The sequence below is a fragment of the Peromyscus californicus genome, unplaced genomic scaffold, assembly GCF_007827085.1.
Source record: "Peromyscus californicus insignis strain IS unplaced genomic scaffold, ASM782708v3 Scaffold_6__1_contigs__length_162567912, whole genome shotgun sequence".
Taxonomy (NCBI): Eukaryota; Metazoa; Chordata; class Mammalia; order Rodentia; family Cricetidae; genus Peromyscus; species Peromyscus californicus.
Genome location: NW_026294584.1, coordinates 31,506,395 through 31,517,674, shown reverse-complemented (window position 1 = coordinate 31,517,674; position 11,280 = coordinate 31,506,395). Strand labels below are relative to the sequence as shown.

Genomic DNA, 11,280 nt, shown 5'->3' with positions numbered 1-11,280 from the left:
TGTGCTACCACTGGAAACATATCAAATGTGTGAACACAGCCTCTGCCCTCTTATTTTATAGTCATTCAAAAGAAGCATGATGGGTAGTCATTATTGTCAACCCAATTGCACTAATCATAATTGGTGTGCTATTTATCTGTTGATTTATAATTGCTTGTTTTTAATGTATGGCATATGTATGTATGTGTTCGTATGTGTTCATGCATGTGGAAACCAAAGATCAAAATCAGATTTCTAACTCAGTAGCTCTCTACATTACTTTTCAGGACAGGGTTTGTCAAAGAGCCAAGATCTTGCTAATTCAGCTAGGCTGACTGACCACCAAGGCTGCAGGATCCTTCTGTTTCTGCTTGCATTGGGATTACAGGCACATGCAACAACACTGGCTTTTTTATTTTGTTTTACATGTGTGCCGAGAAACTGAACTCTGGGTCGTAACAATTACATGGCTAGCACTTTATCTGCTGAGATATCCCCTTAGCTTTTTGACTAGATTTGGGATCACCATGAAAACTCGGCCATGGATATATAGAGAAGAGTGATTCCAGACAGTCTAACTGAGGAGGAAAGATCAAGCTGAATGGAGACCTGCACCATCTCATGGCTGGGATTATTGGACTGAATTCAAACAAGCAAGCAGGATGAACAGCAGCATTCACCTGTCTCCTGACTACAGATCCAATGTGACCATCCCCATCATGTACTTTTATCTTGTCGTCCTAGCAATGATGAATCACACCCTCACACCGGAAGCCAAAATAAACCCCGCCTTCTTTAAGTTACTTTTGTTGGTTTTTTTGTCACTGAAACAAGAAGAGTAATTCATGCAAAAATCTCTGCTTACATCTGCAAGTGACATACACTGAAAGGGCCTGTTAAATGGTAAAGTGTTAAATGCCAGAAACGAGGGATGAGAAAAATGAATCAAATGGGTCTTAGAATGGGAAGCGGGAGAAGACGGTTTTTCAGAAGTGGCATTTCAGCTGAAGTATGAATTAGACGTAGTCAAAATGAATGAACTTGAAGAAAAAAGAGAGATGCAAGTGCCACGGTCCCGAGATGAGAGAGAGCGTGAGGCCCTCCGGGGACATGGTCAGATGACTGGACAAGTGGGGACAAGCAGGCTCGCCTGCAGATAGCTCTTATGAAGGCACGTTTTTTAATTGAGGCTCCCTCCTCTCAGATGACTTCAGCTGTGTCAAGCTGACATCAAACTATCCAGGCTCAGGAGGCAGAGGCAGGTGGATCTCTGTGAATTCAAGGCCAGCCTGGTCTACAAAGTCAGTTTGAAGACAGCCAGGGCTGCTGGAAAAATATATATATATTCAGGACAGTATGCGTGTGTGTGTGTGTGTGTGTGTGTGTGTGTGTGTGTGTGTGTGTGTGTGTGTGTGTGTGTATAAGTGGCTATAAAGTCTCAGGTATCATGCTATTCAAATGTTAGTATCCCAAAGGAAAACCAAAATCTTTATTAATTGGATTCCCCCATCCTGAAGTCAATATGTTTTGTTTTGTCTAGCATAAATTAAGGGTTTTAAAATATACTATTACCTTCTGGTTTTCTTAAAGACCGCACAAATCTTTCATCTGTTTCAATATACAATGCACTGTGGAAGATACAGAAGGTTCCATCTGCTCCTGCCCTGTGGCACTTTCTTGGTGTTACAGGTTTTAAAAACAAGTCACAGGAAGCCATTCTCTTCCATTTAAGCTCCTGAACTCAGGCCCGAAAAACCTAAAACTCAGATGGAATAACACCGGAGTTATGACCACAATGCCAAAATGGAGCTATATATCTGACCTTCCAAGGGATCAGACGAAAGTGTAACAGCCAGTTTTCCAAGTAGGCCAGCCAGCTCAGGTCACCATAATAATGAAGTTCCCTCTGCCAGAAGCTCGCACAGCAGAGATCTGATAAAATAACCCGATGTTAACCAACAGATTGTTTTTCTGTTGTTCTGTCCCCATCTCAGAAGTAAGGAACTCTGAAATGATAGCCCACACGTATGGGCTTTTATTATGTTTCTGCATCCTGTGGCTTTCTCTTTGGAATGAGTCTCTTCTGATGAGACTTGCTGGAACACTTGGTCTATTTTATAAAATGATGTGCTGTCCAGTTATATTGCAATCTGATTATCAGAGTCCTAATATAAAGGCAAACAGAGCCAATTAATATCATAAAACTAACTACAATTTTGCCTCTCTTAGACCCATCTCTGAGGAGAACATGTTATGAAGAGAAAGCATGTTTATAAGAAGCCCTAGGTCAGGGGAAACACCACCCAGGGAGGAGCCAGAGAAGGACCGCCCTAGTGACAACTTTGCCATACAAGGGGCTCTGAAGCAGCTAGCTGGCTGAGGACCGACATCAGGAGACGCTGTGGCAAAGCTCATGTCAAAAAAATCTGATTTCTATGCTTACAATCCCTCTGGAATCACTCAATTCTCACCATATTCCTACGGTGCACATTACCTTGGTCTTGCCCTTGTGAAGACATCGCTGACATACGGAAGCCACCAGCTGCTTCTGGAGTGTGTGCATACTTACGGTGCCCTGAGACACTTCTCAAGTTAATTAAAAAGGGTTTTGTTCTTTTATTTTTTTAAGCAAGTTCTTCTGAGACTTTTCTGGAAACCCCTGATGGAAGCCGATAGGAAAGTAATTTTTTAATTACCTTGATATGTCATTAATATTTGCTTTTTATAATTGTTGTATCACATTTCTTCTTAAAATTTTCTAAGAAAGAATCAGCTACATGGAAAGCAAAAGGATGTGTGTTTACTTATGATAATGTTGAGTAAGGTGATAATACAGAATACATGCCTATGTACATTGATTTCACACTCATCTTTAGAGTTTCTTCTTCTGATTTCACACTCAACAGAACACAGAAGCATCTTTTGCTGTGACTAAAATGCCATCAAAACTATCAAAGATAGCCAAACTAAAACATTTTAAAGTAAATTTCATATGATGTTGTCATAGCCACAGTTATTAGTGAAGAAATAAAAGGGAGTCAAGTGTATCCCTGAAAAGGGATTTAATGTTCTCAAAATTATTATATTAACTCTTATAAGAGAATACTGATATAAATTAATATAAATAAAATACCTTTCAAGGACTGCTACAAATAGCACATAATGACATTAAAGTGTATCTCCTGGTGAAGAAAAGACACTGGAGCATGACAGTACCACAGGAATTCCAAGTTAGTGTCTATCCGCTGTGAGATATAAGCACAAGCATTCCCCTTTGTGTGTCTTGCTTTGTTCTTTGTTTTGTTGTTTTGTTTTGCTAGAGCAAATCCAGAGCCTCACACACCATAAACAAGACTCTACCACCACAAGCTACAGCCCTAGTCCAACATTCACTTCCACCTAACAGCCTAAGTTTAATTTAATTTGATCTGATATACCATTGTAATTTTACCATTTGAGGAGGCCATACAAATGTACACTATCATGGAAAGTTTTCAATGTTAAATATGATCATTGTTCTAGAAAAGGAGAAAGAATACACATGTGAACCGAATGCATACTATTGCTTAATATTCTATCAGAAAATGAGCACATTGGCATTGAAATACATTCCATTGGTAGCTATAAAGTCTAATTGAATTTATCAGTGATCACGAGTTTAACAAGTTATCACTTCTAATCAAACAATACAGACTCTGAATTCCATCCCAGCAAATATACCACAATCAGAATGAGCTCTCTACTTAGGAGTTGGAAAGTATAGTACAGGTTCCTATCAGCAAATTACCATAATCTCTAAATTGTGTTCCCCTGAAATCCATATGTGTTAGGGAACATTATTTTCAAGTGTGTTACTTTTGTTTATGTTGCATTTTTTTTAACTCTGTGAAGCTGTGTTACTGTGCCTGTCTAAAACACCTGATGGTCTAATAAAGAACTGAAAATGGCCAATAGCAAGGCAGAAGAAAGCATAGATGAGGCTGGCAGGCAGAGAGAGTATATAGAAGAAGAAATCTTGGAGGAAAGAAGAAGGAAGGAGGAAGACTTGAGAGACCACCACACAGTCACCCAGCTACACAGCCAGACATGGAGTAAGAAGGAAAGAAAAGGTAACAGGAATAGAGAAAGATAAAAGCCCAGCGGCAAAAAGTAAATGAGAGAATTTAAATTAAGGAAAGCTGGCAAGAAACAAGCCAAGCTAAGACCAGGCATTTATAATCAAGAATAAGCCGGGCGGTGGTGGCGCACGCCTTTAATCCCAGCACTCGGGAGGCAGAGCCAGGCAGATCTCTGTGAGTTCAAGGCCAGCCTGGACTACCAAGTGAGTTCCAGGAAAGGCGCAAAGCTACACAGAGAAACCCTGTCTCGAAAAACAAAAAAACAAAAAAACAACAACAAAAAAAAAACAAGAATAAGTCTCCATCTGTGATTTATTTGGGAGCTGGGTGGCAGACCTCTCAAAAGAGAAAAAAAACAACCAACAACATTTTGGCGTACCAACATGGGCTGATATTTCCATGGGGCCTGAGAAAGCTTAAAAAAGAAAAAAAGATACGGCTCCTTTAAGAGTTTCTGTAGGCCAGGTGATGGTGGCACATGTCTTTAATCCCCATACTTTGGAGGCAGAGGCAGGCAGATCTCTGTGAGTTCAAGGCCAGCCTGGTCTACAGAGTGATTTCCAGGACAACCAAGGCTACACAGAGAAACCCTGTCTTGAAAAACAAAACAACAACAAAAAAAAGTTTCTGCAGAACAGGGAGTCTTTGAGCAGCTAGTACATGGAGTAGGAACAAAAATCTAAGTAGAAATGCCTGCCACAGTGCAAGCATCAGCATTCTAGAGCTCTAGGAAAGGTTTAATGCAGTTCTTGGTCACCTACCTCCAACCATGTCCTGGGTTTTAGGCTTGTCTTTCAAGACCTGAGAGGCGGGTGAAGACAGCACCAAAGCTGTGGGAGAGTTCCCAGCCTGTGCCGCTTAGCAGCTTTTTAGTTTATGACAAAAAAAAAAAGGATAAAAGATACGCAATAAAAGAGGTCCAGATGGAAAAACCTCTAAACAGGTTGCAGTGTGTTTAACAATGTGCGCAGGCTTAAGAAAAGTAAAAAAGTATAGTCATAGAAAAAAAAATGAATAGCTAAAAAGTAAACTCTCTAAAGAGAGAGTAAAAGAAAAAAGCCACGTAAGATGGGAAATATACAGGGAGTCTGGATGCTGTATAGTATTGTGTCGATTTTGAATGTTTTGAATGCTGACAAGCAAACAATAGCTGCTGAGACACATGGGTTGTGATCTGGACTGCTAAACTGAACCAATCTAGATACTTTAGGAACGCCTTAGCTTCAAGTTATATTTCATATATATATATATATATATATATATATATATATATATATATATATATATATATATATATATATATACATACATACATACATATAAAATATATATTTCACATGGAAATAAAAAATGCTTTGGAGTTTTGTTCCCACTGAAGATGAGAGGTTGTGGATTCCTTCAGAAATAATATAGTCAGTTTTGATAAGGGGAAACTGCCTGAATCTTGACAGGTGATATCTATCAGCAAAGGATACTGGTGGTCTTCCCAGGACTTGCTCATTTCTCTCTGGGACCCTAAAGATGGCTTCGTCCACAGACAACAGGAAGCAGTCTAGAGAAAATGACTTCCTCATTCCCAAGAGTTGGGTTGTGGGAGGCTTTTGGTTATTTGGTGGGCTATGGATGTTTGTTATCATTTATGGGAATATAGGAATGATAAGACAGAAGGGTAGATTATTGAATCTACTTTAAATAATAGAGTAGATTATTGAATCAACTATAAACTAAGGGACAACTATTAATCTCAAATATTTTGTATTTGTAAGGACTTTTGAATAGTGACACAAACTTAAGGTAATTTTTGTTGCAACACACTGTATATATGTTTCTGTTCTTGTTAGGAGGATTTTGTATATTGACAAAAATTTAAGGTTATTTTTGTTATAACATATTGTATGTATGTTTCTATTTTTGTTTGAGGTATTGTTCCTATGCAGTTCATTTGGAAATGTAGGGTGAAGTTCTAGTTTTTGAAAGCTATTATTATAAACTATGTAAGATAATCACGAAACATAGGTTAGTGGTCAGTAATTTATAACATTCAAAATTGTAGATATGTTAGGTATGCTTTCCAGATCACATAGAGATATATTTTAGATAGATGGGTAGTCTTCAAACCTTTCAAAGACCTACAGAATATGGTATTTTAAAGGTTCTGTTAACTTAGAGCTTTTCATGACAATGAGACACATCTGCTCCTGGCAGCACCAATTTACTTCAGAAATGATGGGCACTGAAGAAACTCCTTATGGAGTTTGCTTTCAATGTGGCAAGGCTAGTCATTTGGACAAGAAGCTGCTCTTGCTAGACTGCTTGACAGTACTTTGTATAAACTGGACATGAAGGACCCACAGGAAAGTGACAGTTGAACTTTGGCAAAACACGGAGGGATGGTCCTTCAGGGTTCTTGCTTACAGAAGAAACTGCCAGACATTCTGCACAACACAGAGGAAAATGACTGACAAACTTTGCCAATACAGGCTGGACAGTCTTTCAAATTTCCTGCTTCTCTGAAAAGTCTGCCAGATCCTATGGGCCTGTAGGTTGAAGATGGATGTCCCAATGTTGCAGAGAAACTTTGGGTGACTGTCTAGGCAGTTAGATGTCTATATCATTTCTAGAGTTTTTGGAAGTTGTTTACAATGCATTTTTGTTTACTTAAATAATATATCCTTCTGGGGACTTTGATGGAATTGAAGACTAGATAGTTACAATTGTAGTTTTCCTTAGATATGACAGAAAGTAAATTAGGTATAAAATTTTGTGTTTACTAAGATAGGATAGATTATGGAGTATTTTCTTTAAATTCACCAGACACAAATGAATTGGAATACAATGAATTGTGAATACAATCTTTACTTGATAATTGGTCTTGTTGTATACAGTCTTATTATGTTAAAATTAAAACCTTTCATTTTTGTTTAATATTCCCCAAATTTAGAAATGTTGGGGAATATTAAAGTGTGTTACTTTTGTTTATGTTGCATTTGTTTAACTCTGTGAAGTTGCATTATTTTATCTGTCTAAAATACCTGATGGTCTAATAAAGAACTGAATGGCCAATAGCAAGGCAGGAGAAAGGATAGGCAGGGCTGGCAGACAGAGAGAATATATAGAAGGAGAAATCTGGGAGGAAAGAAAAAGGAACACCAGATGAAGGAGGAGGACTTGAGGGGGCAGCCACCCAGCCACCCAGCTACACAGGCAGACACGGAGTAAGTAAGAAAGAAAAGGTATACAGGAATAGAGAAAGATAAAAACCCTGAGGCCAAAGATAGATGGGATAATTTAAGAAAAACTGGCAAGAAACAGGCAAAGCTAAGGCTGGGCATTTGTAATTAAAAATAAGCCTCCATGTATGATTTATTTGGGAGCTGGGTGGTGGGCCCCCCAAAAGAGCAAAAGCAACCAACAACACATAAGTTTAAGTTCCCAATATGATATCTGGAGATGGGGCCACGAGGAGTCTCAAGGTGAGATTGGTGTCCTCATAAGAAGAGACATGACTTTCTTCCCCTGTCCACACACATACATTCACAAAAGGGTGACATACAAATCAGATCTTTACCAAGGAATCAAATCAGCTGGCATCTTTATCTCCTTAACTGGAGCCTCCTTAGCTTCTCGACATTAGGTGTCTTCATTTACGAGTAATAAATTCCCGGAGTCTTAGCTGAAGTTTATGGAATTTTATTATGACAGATCATGCTGACTAATGGATGCCAATCAATGACGAACAAATTACCCTTTGCCTCAGACTGAACGAGAAATCTATTCTGAAAATATGTTGTGTTCTTAAGCTCTGTCTTAAATATTAATTCCCCAAGTGAGTAGTATGACTACTATTTCCTTTTTTGAGCACAGTAATGGCTGTACATATTCCCTAAGTGTCAATGCTACCCTCTAGCACTCACTTTGCAGGGACTGTGGATCCCATCTTCCCATTCTCATTACTATTTCAATTTGTATCCTGCCATGCTTTTCCAACAGAAAGACAAAGGCTTCAACTAATACTTTATGGGAATTCGAGCATTTCCATGAAGTTTTTTCTTACCACTTAGGGATTCAGATTGTTCCATACTTTGGGTGTCTAATTTCTTTGGGTGTTAAATAATCTGCACCAATTACTTGCAAATAGCAATCCACAATGCTTTGCAGGTAACCTTCTATTCTTCACTCACCTTTCACATAGAAATTTGTAGAAAGCAAAGTTCAAATAAGCTCAACAAGCAAGTCAGAGATAGTGCTGGGCCAGTGGGTTGAATCTTGTGACAACTGCCCCCCCCCATTTCCAATGTAGAGTCCCAGGGTGGAACTCTGCAGCTGGAACAGTAGGCACAAAGCCAAAGGACCGACGTGTTGATTCCCCACATCACACTCACCTCAGGGACCTGAAATCTTCATTTCCCATGAACTCCATGATGCTTTCAATTGGCCTCCCAAGTGCAAGAATTAGATTTCCTTTCTTGTTATTAATAGAAAAATACTATTACATTGAACATTATTTTAATTATCTGAAAATCCCCTGTAAACTATCCTTGATGAAATTGTTTCATTGCCTAATAGCTTTCAGATAAACAGCATTCTTGAAATCACATTACAGATTCTACTCTATTGAATGTTATCTCTAAACATATTTCCCAAGTGTTTGGTCTTCATACTTTACATCCTAATGACCTGATGAGATTGTCAGGTTGGAGAACATCACTAGAATCCAGCTCCCTTTCTGTGAACACTGGGGGTCTATCCAGTGCTTTGTTATTGAGGACAGTAGAATCTACTCATTGTGTTCAAAGATATTTCCTTGGGATAATTCCTAGGGATGAAACTAGTGAGCCAAAGGATTTGGACTCTTTCTAAAGACATTACCTACATTTTTGTCCTCCCCACACCCCAAAAGACTCTACCCATTCTCCTGTTGGCAACAAATGACCTTCCTGGTTTTGTTTAACAGGTACATGTACAAATTTTATTGCAACTTTGCCAACGTGAGTTGCTCACTCTTTGTGAAAAGAGGATTGCCTCAGTAATTATAAAATAATTTTATATGCTACAAATTCAAACAAAAGCATTAATCAGGACCTAAGAAATATTTTCATGATTATTTTACTAAGTGCTTACCCCCTCATATGAATTAACCATTTTGTCTATTTGTCTATAAAGTTTCAATGTTTTAGAGGCAAAAGCGAATGAATATTGGTTCCTCCAAAATTAAAAACTGAATCACCACAGCAATCCTACAACTAGTTATATACTCAAAAGTAGGGTATTGACTGGCACAGGGCTCATGCCTCCAAGTCTAGCATTCAGGAGGCTGAGGCAGAGGATTACTGCAAGATTGACAAAAGATTCTATCTGGAAAAACAGAAACAAGCTAACCCCCCCCCCACAGTCTTAAAGAGATATATTGGATACTCTCTTTCATAGGAGAATTTTTTTCTTACAAATAGATAAAATAGGCATGGAATCCAAGAAACAGATGAAGGAATAAATAAGTGCAATATATTCATAAAGTGGAATATTAGTTGGTCATCAAAAGAAGGACATCCTGTTATATGGAACAGGACAAACAGATGGACTTTGAGGACGTTGTGCTAAGTGAAACAAGCCAGTCCCCAAAAGAAAATCACAGGATGATCCCATTTATACAAGACTGTTAGGAAAGTCAAAATCACAGGGACAAAACATAGAACAGTGATTGCTAAGGATTGGGCAGGAAAGAATAGAGTTGTTGTTTAATGGGTAGGGTTTCCATTTTCAAGACAGATTAGGAAGAGTGGTTGAAGACCATGATGAATGTACTTGATGCCATTGAACATACACTAAAATATGATTAAGACGGTAAATGTTGTGTATATTTTACCACAATAAAAGTATCTTAATTTTCACAGTTGCTTAGCAAAATATACTGTTTTAATAATTTTTTTTTTGTTTTGTAGTTATTTTTGTTTTGTTGTTTTTGGGGTGTGTGTTTGTGAGTTTCACCAGATACCCTACCTGGCCTTACACAGTCATCCTCCTGCCTCAGACTTCTTTTCTGAGTGCCAGGATTACATGTGTGAGCCACCAAATCTGGTTTTAATATAAGTATCTTCCAACACCATTACAATCTTTCCTTTTTTTTTTTTTTTTTGGTTTTTTGAGACAGGGTTTCTCTGTGTAGCTTTGCACCTTTCCTGGAACTCACTTGGTAGCCCAGGCTGGCCTTGAACTCACAGAGATCTGCCTGGCTCTGCCTCCCAAGTGCTGGGATTAAAGGCATGTGCCACCACTGCCCGGCTCAATCTTTCCTTTTTAGATAAAAATACAATTATCATACTAAGAGCTTATACACTATTGAATCTATTTCTAGATGCAACTGTTGTTCGACAGATCTGAGTTTATATTTTTTTCAGTAGTATTACCCTTTGTTCTTCTTTTTAATTTTTAACTCTTCAGGAGTCCTTCATGTTTATTCCTACGTTAGATTTCTGGATTCCCCTAAGAAAAACAGAAGGATTTTGATAAAATTGCCTCTATAAATCAATGTGAAAAGTATTACAAATTAAAACACTGACCATGGGGCTGGAGAGATGGCTCAATGGTTAAGAGCACTGATTGTTCTTCCACTGGACCTGGGTTCAACCCCCAAAATCCACGTGGCAGCTCACAACCATCGGTAACTCCAGCTCCAGGGGGTCTAACACCTTCTTCTGGTTCCTACAGGCACCAAGCACACAGTGCACAGAGATACATGCAGGCAAAACATTCATACATATAAAATAATATAAATTATAAAATAAAACACTGAACATACTTAGAAAGACATTTTTCTGCTTTCTACTACTTTTCACTTTCTTTTAAGGTGATCAGCCCTCATATCCATGCTCATTTTTAAAGAGTGTTGTAAATAACAACTGTAATTTCCACACCCAGCTTTTACTTTAATAAGAACATATTAAAGACACTTCACCAATTTTAGCTGCATATATACATGGAAGGAGGCTAGGTCTTCTTCACACTGTGGGATGTACAAAAGTGAAAAGGAAAATTAGTTGTGGGGCTATAATTAGAAGCTTTTCCCTTCTGTAATTGTTTTGCAGATATGCGATATTCTGCTCACCTGCTCTGCATCTCCTGCTTCAACTGATTCTGCAGCCTTGGGCCAATTTTGGCTCTCCTTATTCATAGGAGCTTTCAGCAG

The 11,280-nt window shown here is 38.4% G+C and overlaps 1 protein-coding gene across 3 annotated transcripts in view; it reads right to left on the bottom strand.

The window, feature by feature from the left end:
• Positions 1-11,280, bottom strand: part of St7 (suppression of tumorigenicity 7) — a 246,569-nt gene that overhangs the window by 145,461 nt on the left and 89,828 nt on the right. The window lies entirely within an intron of this gene.